The sequence below is a fragment of the Bubalus bubalis genome, chromosome 8 (genome assembly GCF_019923935.1).
Source record: "Bubalus bubalis isolate 160015118507 breed Murrah chromosome 8, NDDB_SH_1, whole genome shotgun sequence".
In the NCBI taxonomy this organism is placed as follows: Eukaryota; Metazoa; Chordata; class Mammalia; order Artiodactyla; family Bovidae; genus Bubalus; species Bubalus bubalis.
Genome location: NC_059164.1, coordinates 17,802,994 through 17,820,441, shown reverse-complemented (window position 1 = coordinate 17,820,441; position 17,448 = coordinate 17,802,994).

Below are 17,448 nucleotides of genomic sequence, written 5' to 3'. Positions count from 1 at the left end.
TCAGTTGCTCAGTCGTGTCTGACTCTTTGTGACCCCATGAACTGCACCATGCCAGGCCTCCCTGTCCATCACCAACTCCCAGAGCCTACCCAAACCCGTGTCCATTGAGTTGGTGATGCCATCCAACCATCTCATCCTCTGTCGTCCCCTTCTCTTCCTCCCCTCAATCTTTCCCAGCATCGGGGTCTTTTCAAATGAGTCAGCTCTTCTCATAGGTGGCCAAAGTATTGGAATTTCAGCTTCAACATCAGTCCTACGAATGAACACCCAGGACTTATCTCCTTTAAGATGGACTGATTGGATCTCCTTGAAGTCCAAGGGACTCTCAAGAGTCTTCTCCAATACCACAGTTGAAAGCATCAATTCTTTGGCTTTCAGCTTTCTTCCTAGTCCAACTCTCACATCCATACATGACCACTGGAAAAACCATAGCCTTGACTAGATGGACCTTTGTTGGCAAAGTAATGTCTCTGCTTTTGAATATGCTATCTAGGTTGGTCATAACTTTCCTTCCAAGGAGTAAGCGTCTTTTAATTTCATGGCTGCAATCATCATCTGGTATACATTTAAAAACTGGTAAGGTACAAGACCTCTCTCTACACTTGGTAAAGCATAGAAATGCACTTATAAAATCTCACAAATTTAGGACCAAAGAGAACTGTATAGACTATGTTGTCCAAATTTCTCATTTTGTGTTAAAAAAAAAAAAAATGGAAATCTTTTCACAGATCACCCACTAGAGGCACACTATATACTGATACACAATGCTTTATCCCTGCCATGAAATTATCCTGGGGAAAAAGAAAAAGAAATTCATACTGAATTAGAAAGTTGTCCTTAACATTGTCATAAATGACAACCATTGTAAGTTATAGGAAAAAAAATAGCAGAGTGCCATTACTGCAAACTTTAAAATGAAAATAACTCTAAATAATAGTATTTACAAATATCACATACTTAAATGTTGGTATTTAAAATCAACATCAGTGAACAGAGCAAACTGTTACCAGTGTTTATTACTTGGGACAAAGAAGGAAAAGAAGAAGATAAAATGTAACTCCTTATTCTAAAATGTCCTGTGTTTTTTACAAGTGAAAATAATTAAAGAACAAAATGAGGTAAATGGAGAAAAGGAGCAGGGAAGAGAATCAAGTTTGGGTTGGTTGAGGAAGCTTGAACTCAGGGGAAGCTGGAAATGGGTGTGTCCTGCTTCCCTTGAATGAAACGCACGTGTGTGCCCCACCAGTACCACTCGGGTGGTAACTGTGGGGAGCAGTGGGGTAAATTTAACTAGAGCTAGTATTCTGCTGGAGAAGGAAATGGCAATCCACTCCAGGATTCTTGCCTGGAGAATCCCGTGGACAAGGAGCCTGGTGCACTGCCATCTATGGGGTCTCACAGAGTCGGACAAGATTGAAGTGACTTGCTGCAGCAGCAGCAGCAGGATTCCACCCCTAGAAACTGCCAGTTTTATTTCCCACAGAAAACAGTGAAGTTGTCAAGTGAAAGTGTACTTCTTTGCCCTTTCACAAAATAAGCAGGAAAGTAAATGTCACCAGTTTGCCTTTGCTTAACATTTTCCTGGGTAATTGGGTACCCCTCATAGCGCTTCAAAGTCCTTGTCCTGTGCCCCTAAATTAGGCTGATCCTTAAAGTCCTGCAGTTGAGCAGACTTCTGCCTATGACCTTTTCTGCTTCTCTTGTAAATACACTAGCATTAAGGTCTCTGTGGAAGTAAGATGAAATGTTGGTTTGCCAATAACCACAATGCTTAATCACCATCTTCCTCCTTTGGTAGATTTAAAAAACCTCATAGATATTAGTTTCTGCAAATCTTTGATGGTAATTGTAAAGGAACGTAAACTCAAAATTAAGCTACAGAAATTATAGAGTAGATGAATGCTACCAACCCTTTTGTTTTCTAGGTTCAATTAGGGTAGGAGACTGATAAAATTGAGTTAAATTTTTAGTGAACTCTAATGTTTATTTTGAGGCTTGTTAAACTGTGGCCCACAGAGTAAATCTGGCCAGTGTATGACCTGGGAGCTGAACTGTTTTTAGAAAATCAAAAGAATAGTATTTTGTGACACAGAGAAAGTATAGAATGTTCAGATGTCAGAATTGATAACTAAAGCTTTATTGGTACACAAACATGCTCATTCTTGTACATAGTACATATGTTTATGGTTGCTTTCACCAATAGCAGAGTTGACTAAGAGTTGGAACTATATGCCACATCAATACTGAAGTAATTACTGTCTGGCACTTTGCAGAAAAAGTATGTGGCCCCAGATTTATTTTATAACAGACTGTTTACCTCAATAGTACTTGAAACTTATTACTCAAAAGTTGTTTATTCCTCCTTTACACTGTTTCAAATGAGCAGATGGGTATTATCTTTTGTTCTTGTGAAGAATACATAGGTTTGTCTAGGGATGAAATATTAGGAAACTTGATTTAACGATGACATCTCAGCCATGTGCTCCCATTACACTAAAGCTTAGTAAAACTGATGTCTCCATCAGTCTGTCCCAAGTATCTCATTTTCTGTTTGATTCAACCTTGAAAAAAGAAAAAAATGAATATTGGTTATTAGTTTGCCAACCTCCAGGAGAAGTGAATATTTGACTTAACATCTTAAAATATTCTAACACTCAGAAATCCACACTCAAACATTATTTTCCATAGAAATTCTGAATTGCAAATAAATTCATTCCAAAGTATCAGAGACAGACAAGTTAAGATTTCCTAATACACTGAGAATCTTCTCCTCCTATTTCCTCTGTCTCTGAAGAGGATTAAACTTCAAGAAAAGTCAATTCAACAAATACTCATTGAGGATTCATTAGATGCAAGGCATCATGCTAGGGGCTGCAGTAAACTAAAAGCAAAATAAAGATTGTCATAAGGTACTTGCAATCTAATTGGAAAAGAAAGTGGTTAAACATTTCATTAACATTATTATATGAGATAATACAATTAGTGCCACTGGAAAGAATAAAACAGAATTCTATAGCATTTCAAGGGAAAATGAGACCACATAGAATCAGCTGAATCAGTAAGGGTTTTATGGGTGGGATACTATATATATATATATATATACACACACACACACACATACAAACATATACATATACATATATACATATATATACACATATATATGTATATACATACATATATACACACACACACATATATATATATAATTAAATATTTTTATGGGAAGAAAATGAAGGCTGGGAAATTTTGAAAATGAAGAGCTGAATTATGGAAAGAAGAACATGTGTGAAAATATCTTCCCATATTCTTTTCTAATTTTCAATCACAAATATTTTAGTTATGAACTCTAGTCTTTTTGATAGAGTAACACTCTCCTTTTTCATTCTGTTCTACTCTGCTATGCAGCTGTCTATGCAGTGGGAAGTGATGTAGGGTCACTTCTCTATTGATGGTCCTTCAGGATTGCCAAAGTTGGCATTTATTAACTGACTGTGGCAGTGTCTGTTTCCAGTAATAGGACATGACTATGGTCATAGAGACAAGGTTACATTTGGGAAAAAAATTTGAGCTCTTAAACAGGATAATTATAAAAAGTTGTTGATACATTATCCTATAAAGTTCAGGATGTTGTGAAGGATGCTTCTCCTTATTAAAATGGAGAGTAGACTGAAATGAAGTCTTTCTTGGGAGCTCAGCTGATAAAGACTCCACCTGTAATGCAGGAGACCCTGGTTCAGTTCCTGGGTCTGGAAGATCCCTTGGAGAAGAGATAGGCTACCCACTCCAGTATTCATGGACTTCTCTGGTGGCTCAGATGGTAAAGAATCTGTCTGCAATGTGGGAGACATGGGGTCAATCCCTGGGTAGGGAAGATCCCATAGAGGAAGGCATGGCAACCCACTCCAGTATTCTTGCCTGGAGAATCCCTATGGACAGAGGAGCCTGGAGAGATTGCAGTCCATAGAGTCAGACATGACTGAAGAGACAGCTTGCATGCACAGTCAGCTTGAGACGTAACTGAAAGCTAGGGTGTGCTCCACTGGGGATGAAGGGAAATGAACTTCCCTGGTTCCTGTCTTGTGTTAAGTTGCACTTTTCCACATCACCAGGAGGGCCAGACCTGTTTTCTGAAGTGAGAGGGAGCTCAGTTAATCTTCCTTATGGTGCACTCTGGGAGAGGCCGAACACTTTTTTAACACACACTTGATACTACATAACTGACAGCCTTTCAATATTCCTTTGGGGCTCCTACTGTTCAGAGGAACAGCCCACTAAATGCAAGCAAGTGTCAGATATTAACGCTGAATTAAAACTGCAGGTAAAATCGGGGACACTGGCATATTCCTGTCCATGGGCTTGACAGGAAATTTATTTTGCTGTAGCTGAAAAGTAATTAACCTCCACTGTGAGAGAATTCTATTACTAGCAGCTACTCTGCCATGCAAAGTGCACTACATGGAAATGTTACAGGCTATCAAGCAGAAACGGCAGATTTGTCTGCATTTTAAACTGAATTTCCATTACCCTATTCTCTTCTCTGTATCTCTGCTTCCCCATTGCCTTCTCTCTTGCTTTCATTGAAGCTGGAAATTGAGACACACATGGAACTTGAGAGAAAGGTACAAAGCAAAAGTGCTTGTAAGGATTTTGTAAGACCCATTTTTTTCCCTGTTACTTGATTTTATTTTAAAATAAATATTGTTCATTAGTATGGTGAAAAATATGCAGCACTATGCAAAATACTCAACTGAGAATAATTTTACTATAGATATGTATGAGAAAATTCTACTCATTTTCTGCTCTTCAATGTTATAGGTACATACATGCACATACAGGTATATACATAATCTCAGTAAAGAATAGATTTGAAAGTAAATACTGCCTGGAATGTATATATAGTCATTTCTGTTATAACACTTACTTTGGAAGTGCAAATTCATTCTGAAGCATTTGATATATTGAGCATAATGCGGTTTTCATCTTTGCTTATGTCTGATTTTGTCAGCAAGAAATGCTAAGTAAAGACAGAAGACTGCCCTCAGTTGAATGAACACCCCCAGGAATATATTACCAGACACACACGGGCACATACCTCAACCATCTACCAACCACCTCAGTCCATCCCACATGCTATGAACCACACCCAAACACACCTGCTGGTGGACAACTCTCCTTCTGACCCCAGGACACACTGCTTCCTGGACTCTACACTGTGTCACAGGCTGCAGTCCTTCCAAATGCAACGTCATGTCATTTTTAAGGTGAAGTGTCATATTTATTGTAGTACTGTGTGTGTGTCAGTTGCTCAGTCATCTCCGACTCTTTGTGACCCCATGGACTGTAACCTGCCAAGCTCCTCTGTTCGTGGGATTTTCTAGGCAAGAATACTGGGGTTGGCTACCATGCCCTTCATGAACTTCTTAATCATTTAACATGCTACTGTTTATATTAGATCACTGCTTGTCTTTTCTCGTGTCACTGATGAAGCTTTTGAGTGTTGTCGCCTCATTTTCCCAGAAGCCCCATAGTGGTGGTGGTGTTGTTTTAGGTGCACAATTTTGCATAGCACAGTTTAGGAGTTTAGGAACACATGCTGCATTAAGGCAGAACTGACTAAACTTCTCTTTCTTTTAGTATGATGATGAATGTATAGGCCCTTTGTTTTGTCAATAATGAATGTTTCAGTTTGCTGTGCATTTATCACTTAAGCACTGCTATACAGAGACCGGTTGTACTTTAAGCTGTTACATCAGAATGAGAGAAAATCTCTTCTCCTAGAAAACAACTGTTAGAGTAGAAAGCAAAGCAAACGGTTTTATCCACTATTACTGATTTTCAGAAATAATAATAGTCATCATTCATGGAGGACTTCCCAGGTACTTGGCAGATGGCTGCACCCTTCTGCATGGATCCCCATGCCAACATGGCTTGAGGAAGCAGAGGTAGCCCCTGTGTTTGACGAATGAGGAGACCAAGGCTTCATGATTCTAAGGAGCTTGTAGTGGTTCTGAACTAGTCAGCGTAGAGCAGAGGATTTTGAAGAAGAAAGTCAACTTGAAACGGGAGTTCTGCCATCTCCAGTGTCTTTCTCTTCGGATTCAGATGTGTCAAAGGCAATTCAAAATACCACTTAGAGATTATAAGATCCAACTTTCTCATTTTAAAAATTAGAAAATTTAGGTTTGAGGATTTGTGTAACCTAGGTTATCATAGGTTGTCCCTTGTCAAAGCTAGGATTTAGAGCTGAGGCTAACTGATTGAGAGAGTTCATTTCTCCAGGCCATTAGGGCTGTGTTTTGAAATGTCAGGATGAAGGAAGGATTAGTTCCTGAGAAACAATTCAGTCTCATAATTGCTATATTATCATCAGGCCAGTGCTTTGTTTTCTTCCACTTCTTGAGTAAAATAGCATGCACAGTTATGAACTATGTATGATAAATAATAGAGTGAGGAGCAACTATATCACATTTGTATATTTCCAGAAATGAGATGGGAAAAAAATCAACCCCCAAATACCAGGTCTTTCTTCTTTGAACAAGATCTGAATGTCGGATATTTTATGGTAATTGCCACTTATAACCTACTCTCTTGGGAATTGAACTTTACAAACACAAAAGCCAACTTGAAAATGTTTTTTCCTGACAGAGAATACACTAGGCTCCAGAGAGCAGAGAGTGTCATACATTCTTCCTGGGATCTGTCACTGTTCATGGTCATTAAGGAAGGCAGGTGGGATAAACAAATTTCTGTTATTTGACCATCACAAGAAAGTCAAGATGGAAAACAAAATCGCCTCTCTTTTTTTTAAGTCTTGAACTAGCTAACTGTTCTATCTACCTTCACTCTAGGAAAATGCCATGAACTGGTGGCAGTAGTTGTGGTTCTGTCTAATTTAGAGGCCAAAAAAGCAAAACATTCACTGAAAATTACAGGGGATGTAAATTTTAAGAATTACAGACTAATAGTTCCCTCTTCACCTTCCTTGCCTAACAGCCCTGTGTGAGTGACAGCCAGGCATTAACAGCATGCCACCCTCCTTCTCAGGAAGAGGTGGCTGATGGCATGTTTCAGATATGAAGTGACTCTGGCTTTATGCTGGGCTATATGGAGTTGGGGATTTCTTTTTCTTTTTTCTTAAAAACAAATTGGCATTTCAAAGTGACAGGAACTTTTAGGATTCCAGATTACTATTATTAATGAAAAATGTTTAAATACCTTTGCAATAGAGATTTTGAATTATAATCTATTTGGGAAAGATTTCCACTTCCCTTTCTCTTAAAAAAAAGTTTTTGAGAAGAAATAATTGAAGTTACAATCTACTAACGCAGAATTATTCAGAAGCCTTTTATTCTCCTTTTACTAATCCTCTGTGCTGAGAGAAAGAGAGAGAGGAGAGAGAGAGAAACTGATCTGTGTATTGGACCATATTGATCACTTTAATGGTGTCTGATTCAATACTCAAGCTTCTCTCTCACCTAGGTTGCAACCTGTAAATTATTTGTCAAGAGTTTACCTCAAGAGCATATGGAACAAGTTAGATTCAAAGAAAGTTTATCAAAATGAAAATTTGTGTCTATGGGATAAACTAATGACAATGTGTTTGAAATAAATGAATTCTCAACAATTTTTAAAAATTGAATTTAAAGTCAAGTTAGTTATGAAAAACTGGAGGAGTATTGTACATACATTTCATCTTACTCTACACAACTTTGCAGAAGATATCATCGACAGGAAGGTAGAACCAGAGATCCAGTGGTTTCTTGATCTCTGGATCCAAAAACATCAATTTTACTCTTGAAGAAATAGGAGAGAAACTTTTCATTTTCTTTCAGACATTTCAGTGTCTCTCCTCAGGGAAAGAGTTTCAGCAATAGGAAACCTTAAGAGCATTTTTAATTGATTAAACTTGCAGACAGAACTTGCATCGTCTCTGACAAGTGATGGAAAATAAGCATGTAACATTCAAATCTTGAACAACAAGATTTAAATCAACAGAAAGAAGTTGAAAAGAGATATAGGGAGATAATTCCCTTTAATTCATGACCACTGGCTTAGGTATGGATGAAAATTGGAATAAAATCAATATATATTTAGAGAGACCACATAGACCAGCGCTGTGTAAAAAGTTCTCTAATCATAAAATATTAAAATGAAAATATACTAATTTACAGAAGAGATTTTACATAGGACTAGATAAAAAATCAGCAAGCAAATTTCTTTTCAATGAAGGTATAATATATATCAGGAGGAATGGGTAGGGACAAATTACACAGGAAGATATCTAAGAAACAGAGTTTTTTTAAAGAATGATTTAGAATGAGTCTTTCTCCCTCCCTTCCCCACAGCCCCCCAGAGAGGGGCATGGATAAAGAGAAAAAGCAAGGAAGTCTTTTGTGAAAAATATGTCAGGAGAAAGAAGAAAGATGGGAACTCAAATAAGAACATCTGTTCTGCAAAACCATTTGAAAAACAACCAAGTATTAACGTGAAAGAAAATGTGCTCAGCATGAAACTAACCGCAAGTAATGTGGTGGCAGGGAGGCGAGAAGAGTGACATAAGGAACTTGCGTCCCACTGAGAGATAACTTCTGAGTGTCCGAAGCCAAGTCACCCGCTCAGCTAATGTGAGGGGAAGTGCTCAGGCAACATCCAGGCAAATTGCCCATGAAGTGGCAAAAGTTGCAACTGAATCAAGATCTCGAGATGCAGAAGCCGATTTAAAACAAGAGATTGAAAATAACATTTTTTTTTCCTTACTTTAGACACCAGATATATTTATAACATTGAGAAATATTTTTTAAATGGATAATCTTTTTAAAGATAGAGGTAGATTTTCTAATTATGAATATTCAGTTGTGAATGTGTAATTTTAAATTGTGATTTATTTTTAGATATCCCCTTTTATTTCAATTTCACATACTTCAGAGGTAATTTTGAACAACTGGAGAGTATAACTGAATGCTTTAAATTTCCCTGTAAAGCTGCACATTTAGAAATGGGGTACCAGGGGATTCCATGGTGCTTGCCTTCCTGCTTAAATGTACCCTCTATGCAAAAGGCCTCTCAAGAATTTGTGGTGTTTGTTCCTGAAAACGCTAGATTTTTGTATCTGGGATAATAAGAATATCACCAAATTTGCCTCTGTTGCCAAAAGACACATAGTCAGGAAGCACCTTTCACCATCTCTTTTAATTCAGGACAGTTTTGAAATATTTTTAGCGTACAATTTAGTTTGAGTGTTCAAGGAAATAGTGAAAGGACAAAAATGTTCACTTAGCTGTTTTCACAAATACAATCTCTTTTAAAACTGAAAAAAAAATCTATGTAGATTTGGCATGTCTGGGGATTGTTATCTCTGGTACTCCATCTCCCCCAAAAGGACAGAAAATTCCTCAAAGAACATTGAACGTGACCGAGAAGTCGCTCAGTCGTGTCCGACTCTTTGCGACCCCGTGGACTGTAGCCTACCAGGCTCCTCTGTCCATGGGATTTTCCAGGCAAGAGTACTGGAGTGGATTGCCATTTCCTTCTCCAAGGGATCTTCCCAACCCAGGGATCGAACCCGGGTCTCCCGCATCGTAGACAGATGCTTTAACATTGCTTCCTCTTTAAAGTTGCACGTTTAGAACTGTGGAACCAGGACATTTCATGGTTTTTGCCTCCCTGCTTAAATGTGCTGTCTGTGCAATGGTCCTCTAACTATTTGTAGTGTTCATTTATAGTGTTTATTTCTTGAGTTGAGTGATGTGTTAATGTGTTTGCTTTTTTCTCATGCTTTACGTTGTGCATATATGTTATATCAGCACTATTGATATATGATTCATGTACGGGTTACCTATTTTACGGAGAAGACAATGGCAACCCACTCCAGTACTCTTGCCTGGAAAATCCCTTGGATGGAGGATTCTGGTAGGCTGCAGTCCATGGGGTCGCTAAGTCAAACAGGAGGACTGAGCAACTTCACCTTCACTTTTCTCTTTCATGCATTGAAGAAGGAAATGGCAATCCACTCCAGTGTTCTTGCCTAGAGGATCCCAGGGACGGGGGAGCCTGGTGGGCTGCCGTCTGTGGGGTCACACAGAGTCAGACACAACTGAAGTGACTTAGCAAAGCTATTTTAAAATGATGCCTATTCTCAATCTTTAACATTAACTTAGTATTGTTCCTTCTTCTTTCTTCTCTGTATCCCCTGTCTCCTGTGTTCATTAAGAAAGACATTTAAAGAAAAATAATTTATAATGGGAAAGCCACGCCACTATACATCCTCATTCTTACATTCAGACTAATCTCTTCTTAATGTGCTTGCATTGATTGCATCTAAAGTCAATAAAAATAAAATTTACATAGTAGTTTATTTGATAAGGTAACAGTGGCAACCCAGTCTAATGGATTTTTGTTAAGTCAAATGAATCTTACACATGACAAAACAAAATTATGGATTTCACTGCAATGAAAAAAAGAAAATTTAAAGAACCACAGGGTTTCCCTGGTGGCTCAGATGTTAAAGAATCTCACTGCAAGACCTGGGTTTAATCCCTGGGTCAGTAAGATACCCTGGAAAAGGAAATGGGTATTCATTCCAGTATTCTTGCCTGGAAAATTCCATGGGCAGAGGAGCCTGGCTCACTACAGACCATGGGGTCACAAAGAGTCCAACACTGCTGGGCAGCTAACATTTTCACTTTTTTCAAGGCTTTATTGATGGAACTTAAAAAACAGGAATACTTATTGTTAAGGGTTTTTTAATTGACTCCTGGGATTCTGGTGGTCCTCAATGCACCCTGTTAGCAGATCCTACTGACAAAGCCTCCACTGAAGCTTGGGTTCCCTAGAAAACAGAACCTGAAGCAAAACGCACAGTGTGTGACCTCATTGCTGGAGAGGGAGGTGGAGCGGAGCAAAGTGGGGGAGGAGCAAGGCTAAATCATTGATGAAGTATGGAGCTAGGCATTACTACATGCCACATTTTCTCACAGCCATCTTCCCAGTAAGTTTCACAGTCAAAAATAGACACAGACATTCTGATTCTAGAGCCCACAGACAAGTAAGAGCTTAACAAATACTGGCCGTTACCATCTTTTTCCTCTCCAACATCTTCTTCCTCCTTCCCCTGCTCCTCACTGTTATTTTATTTAAAATTGAAAAAAAGTAGTGTGCTACAAGTTTATGTAATATATGTTACTAAATCCAGTTCTTCTAGATTAGAAAATGTATTAGATGCTGTAAGTTTAAAAGAAAAGAGCCTGGGTTTTAAAGTTAGTTGCTCATGCTTTGTAACATCCTAACCACCCGAACTTAAAGTCTAACGTTCACCCAATAATTACAACTTTTTGAACCTCAGTTTCCTCACCTGAGAATAATATTTATTTTAGATCACTTGTGTGGGTTCATGCCTACCAGAGGTCTTATGCTCAGTAAATGTTAAATTTCCTCTCTGTCCTCCCCTAAGCCATTTAGTAATAATCAAGAATTGGATACAGACGATTTGACCAGTGTGATTAAATACAATAAGATCTTTGTACGGTGGTGCTTGACCAGTGTCTGCTGAGATAGATGATCTGTTAAAATTATTCCATCAATAATATTGAGATACACTAGAGCTAAAACAATTGTGCACTAGTTCTGAAAAGGCTGTACAATTAAGAAAAAAATACATAAAATAATTTGGAATAATTTATTCATTCAGAGAAGGCAATGGCACCCCACTCCAGTACTCTTGCCTAGAAAATCCCTTGGGCAGAGGAGCCTGGAAGACTGCAGTCCATGGGGTCGCTGAGGGCCGGACACGACTGAGAGACTTCACTTTCACTTTTCACTCTCAGGCACTGGAGAAGGAAATGGCAACCCACTTCAGTGTTCTTGCCTGGAGAATCCCAGGGATGGGGGAGCCTGGTGGGCTGCCGTCTATGGGGTCGCACAGAGTCGGACACAACTGAAGTGACTTAGCAACAGCAGCAGCAGCATTCATTGAGAAAACATTATAAATCACTATGGGATATGTGGAATATGAAAAAGAAGAAAATATAATGCTTGATTTTAAGCAAATATTTAGGATAAAGCAAAAATTGTGGATATCATGTAATATTTGTCAATTTTTCTATGTCCTGAAGTATAGTATGTTATTTAATATTTCATTGCCTCGGCATACAGTGACAGATAAGTCAAACCATTAACTGATAAAAATAATTTTTACTGACACAATAGAAAGATTTAGAAGTCTCTACTATTTTCTCTAAATGTTGTTGCCATTTAACTATTATTTTTGTGGCCCTGGTGCAAGCTAAAGATTATTTACAATTTCTATCATAAAGATTTTTCTGGAGTGATCAAAGTTTAAAATATGCATCACTTATATAAAAGAGGTAAAGTGAATTGTGCCCTCTTGAGTCATATTGGTTTTATTTTGAAAGGTAGCTCTCAATAGTTTCCTGAGAATAGAAGTATTATGTAAAACAACATAAACCATAAATCTGGGATTTCCCTAGTGTATGTGTGCTCAGTCATGTCCAATTCTTTGCAACCCCTATGGCCTGTAGCCTGCCAGCAGGCTCCTGTGTCCATGGGATTTACTTGGCAAAAATAGTGGAGTAGGTTGCCATTTTTTCCTCCAGGGGATCTTCCCAGCTGAGGAATCAAACCTGCGTCTCCTGTGTCTCCTGTATTGGCAAGTGGATTCTTTACCACTGAGCCACTTGGGAAACCCATTGGAGTCTCAGTGTTCTTTACTAAGTACATCCTTGCCAATGCAGGAGATGTGGGTTTGACCCTTGGGTTTGGAGGTTTTCCTGGAGAAGGAAATGTCAATCCACTCCAGTATGCTCACAGGAGAAATCCCATCGACAGAGGAGCCTGGCAGGCTACAGTCCACACGGGTCACAAAAGAGTCAGACACAATTTAACAACTAAACAAAAACAATGAACCGTAAGTCATGGTGAGCCCATACCAAAGTTCCCATGCTGCTGCTGCTGCTGCTAAGTAGCTTCAGTCGTCTCTGACTCTGTGTGTCCCCATAGACGGCAGCCCACCAGGCACTCCCATCCCTGGGATTCTCCAGGCAAGAACACTGGAGTGGGTTGCCATTGCCTTCTCCAATGCATGAAAGTGAAAAGTGAAAGTGAAGTCGCTCAGTCATGTCTGACTCTTCGCAACCCCATGGACTGCAGCCTACCAGGCTCCTCCATCCATGGGATTTTCTAGGCAAGAGTACTGGAGTGGGGTGCCATTGCCTTCTCCAAAAGTTCCCATAGGATATAATGTTTTGCAGTTACAACTCAGGATTTTATCTGAAGCATTATGAAGGAAAAGGGAAGACAACTGAGCACAATTAGGAAGTCCAGAAACCTAAGACTATGTTTCTAAAGTTTAAGAAAACTTTGGAAATATTTTGTGGATTTAATAATTAAATGATAATTTTCTTTGAAGGAATTTAAAAGCATAACTCTTCACCCTTATCTCTTCCCTCCTCTGTCCTGCTTTCTTCTTTCCCTTTCAGTCACCATACTTTTAGCTCAAAGAAAATTTGCTTGTACTATAAAACACTGGTGAAAGAAATCAAAGAGGACACTAATAGATGGAGAAATATACTATGTTCATGGATTGGAAGAATCAATATAGTGAAAATGAGTGTACTACCCAAAGCAATTTATAGATTCAGTGCAATCCCTATCAAGCTACCAACAGTATTCTTCACAGAGCTAGAACAAATAATTTCACAATTTGTATGGAAATACAAAAAACCTCGAATAGCCAAAGCTATCTTGAGAAAGAAGAAGGGAACTGGAGGAATCAACCTACCTGACTTCAGGCTCTACTACAAAGCCACAGTCATCAAGACAGTATGGTACTGGCAGAAAGACAGAAATACAGATCAATGGAACAAAATAGAAAGCCCAGAGATAAATGCACACACATATGGACATCTTATCTTTGACAAAGGAGGCAAGAATATACAATGGATTAAAGACAACGTCTTTAACAAGCAGTGCTGGGAAAACTGGTTGACCACTTGTAAAAGAATGAAACTAGAGCACTTTCTAACACCATACACAAAAATAAACTCAAAATGGATTAAAGATCTAAATGTAAGACCAGAAACTATAAAACTCCTAGAGGAGAACATAGGCAAAACACTCTCCCACATACATCACAGCAGGATCCTTTATGACCCACCTCCCAGAATATTGGAAATAAAAGCAAAAATAAACAAATGGGACCTAATTAAACTTAAAAGCTTCTGCACAACAAAGGAAACTATAAGCAAGGTGAAAAGACAGCCTTCAGAATGGGAGAAAATAATAGCAAATGAAGCAACTGACAAACAACTAATCTAAAAAATATACAAGCAACTCCTACAGCACAATTCCAGAAAAATAAATGACCCAATCAAAAAATGGGCCAAAGAACTAAATAGACATTTCTCCAAAGAAGACATACAGATGGCTAACAAACACATGAAAAGATGCTCAGCATCACTCATTATCAGAGAAAGAAATGCAAATCAAAACCACTGTGAGGTACCATTTCATGCCAGTCAGAATGGCTGCAATCCAAAAGTCTACAAGCAATAAATGCTGGAGAGGGTGTGGGGAAAAGGTAACCCTCTTACACTGTTGGTGGGAATGCAAACTAGTACAGCCACTATGGAGAACAGTGTGGAGATTCCTTAAAAAACTGGAAATAGAACTGCCCTATGATCCAGCAATCCCTCTGCTGAGCATACACACTGAGGAAACCAGAATTGAAAGAGACACGTGTACCCCAATGTTCATTGCAGCACTGTTTATAATAGCCAGGACATGGAAGCAACCTAGATGTCCATCAGCAGATGAATGGATAAGAAAGCTGTGGTACATATGCACAATGGAGTATTACTCAGCCATTAAAAAGAATACATTTGAATCAGTTCTAATGAGGTGGATGAAACTGGAGCCTATTATACAGAGTGAAGTAATCCAGAAAGAAAAACACCAATACAGTATACTAACACATATATATGGAATTTAGAAAGACGGTAACAATAACCCTGTATATGAGACAGCAAAAGAGACACTGATGTATAGAACAGTCTTTTGGACTGTGTGGGAGAGGTAGAGGGTGGGATGATTTTGGAGAATGGCATTGAAATACATATAATATCATATATGGAATGAGTCGCAGTCCAGGTTCGATGCATGATACTGGATGCTTGGAGCTGGTGCACTGGGATGACCCAGAGGGAGGGAGGGAGGAGGGAGGAAGGTTCAGGATGGGGAACACATGTATACCTGTGGCAGATTCATTTCGATATTTGGCAAAACCAATACAATAGTGTAAAGTTTAAAAATAAAATAAAAAAATAAAATTTGCCTGTAGGTAAATTTCTTTTCCACTTTGTCTCAGAGGATATTTAGTTATTTAGTAATGTCTCTCTTATGGAATTTTTTTTTCATTTTTCTTCTTTTATTCTGTACAATAGCCTATATTATCCAAAAGAAATATTAAAGTAGCCCAGATGAGTTTTCTGCTGTAGGAATTTTTAAATCACTAGAATCACTCTCTTTTAACAAATAGTTTTTTTAAATATAATATTTATATATTTTAATAAAATTTTCTTATTAAAATTCATCATCCCAGACCAGTATGATCACAGATAATGTCTTGTTTAGAAAACAATTGTGCTATGTTGCCTCAACACTCAGATGTAGAGTGAAACAAATTTTGCTAACCAGATGCTTTCTTCATTGAAGACCAAAAGTCAAAAACATCTGAATATTTCCCTTTTCATTAAGATATTCTGGCACTTTCCACAAATAGTCAAAATCTTTCTTTTACCACTTGAATTGTCATGTAAGTATCAGCAGGAGTACACTTTCTTAGACTAGTCTCTTAAAATTGCTAAAATAATCTGGTTATAGGAAGCTCAGCATTAAGTCATGAATGACTCACCAATGCTCCTCATCCAGTTTGAGTCACTAGTCAATTACCATATTCACCCTTCTGTCCAACTGGGTGGGAGTCCAGCTTTTAAATGGAATTAAAGATGAAATTCCTGCACCATAAGGCTCATTATCTGAGTCTGAAACACCTGCTATGAGAGAATAAAAAGCGATCTTGTAACGGATCATTTAATAATTGAGTTAGACAGGACAAAACAAATGGTCTTTTGTTGGTACTTGATATTATCACTCATTTTTTCACAAAGTGGCAGTTAACACATAGGGAGAGAGTTTCTTATTGAAGGGAAAAGAATCAAATTCAATCTGATGTCTAGTATTTTAGTAGTTTTTACTTGATCTCAAGTATTTCAACCAGTCCCCTTGGCTGCAGTCATTCAAGGATTTCATGATTTATTTTCTTAAATGTCACTACAGAGTTGACTTACCAACAATAGATGCAATGTTAGGCTAAAGTGAAAGAGATATAGTGAATTCAGACCATCAGTAGCATTCAGAGGCAAATGGTCCAAGTTCAGATATTCCTGGGGAAACCTGAGGCTTCATTAAGTACAGTTAGTAGGACTCCTTGAATGGTCATGAGATATCTCCATGGTCCAATTGTAACATTTTTGTTACACAGCTCTCCCTTTGTTTGAGCTGTAATTTCTATCTAATATACTATCAGACAACAGGCTCTGGCAGTGAGCAAAGGGGGCACCATTTTTGTGCCAGAACTGAGAATCAGGCTTCAGGATGAATGGGGATCAAATGGCTGCAACAGTTGTTTTGAACATAATGCAGTTACATCACAGCCCAATGTGGTTCTGTCCTCAACTAAAGATCCCATTGCATTGACATGGAATTCAGGTTTAAAAGGAAAACTGGAAATAAAAGGCAAAGTTGAGTGCTGCAGTAGATTATTCTGAAATCATTAAGAAAAATGTGGAGACTGGAAAAGTAAATGATCTTGTTAATGAAAATGAACAAAAGAGCTGCTCTGCTAAGTCGCTTCAGTCGTGTCTGACTCTGTGCAACCCCATAGATGGCAGCCCACCAGGCTCCCCTGTCACTGGGATTCTCCAGGCAAGAACACTGGAGTGGGTTGCCATTTCCTTCTCCAGAACAAAAGAGCAGGACTTATCAAAACAAAAACAAAATAAAAATTTGGTCTGTATTAAACAAAGCACAGCAATGAAGGGAAAGCCTTGAATGTTTGAATTGATTAAAACTCACAGAAAGTAGCTTATTCAACTGCACAAACTATATGTTATTGTAGTTAATTTTTAATTAGGTCACATTTTCTTTGTAAATATTTTCCTTCTACAATTCAACACTTAATGGCTCTAAACAGAAATATATAGAGTAGACTGATTATATTAACACATCTCAAGAGTTCAGATAAATTTGTGTATGAGTGTTTGTTGAGAGATGCTTCATTAGTAAGGAAAAATAAGGAGATAAATGAAGCTAGAAAATACATTTTGATTATGTCCATTCTTCTAAGTAATGACATTAGCAGATGTTCCATCA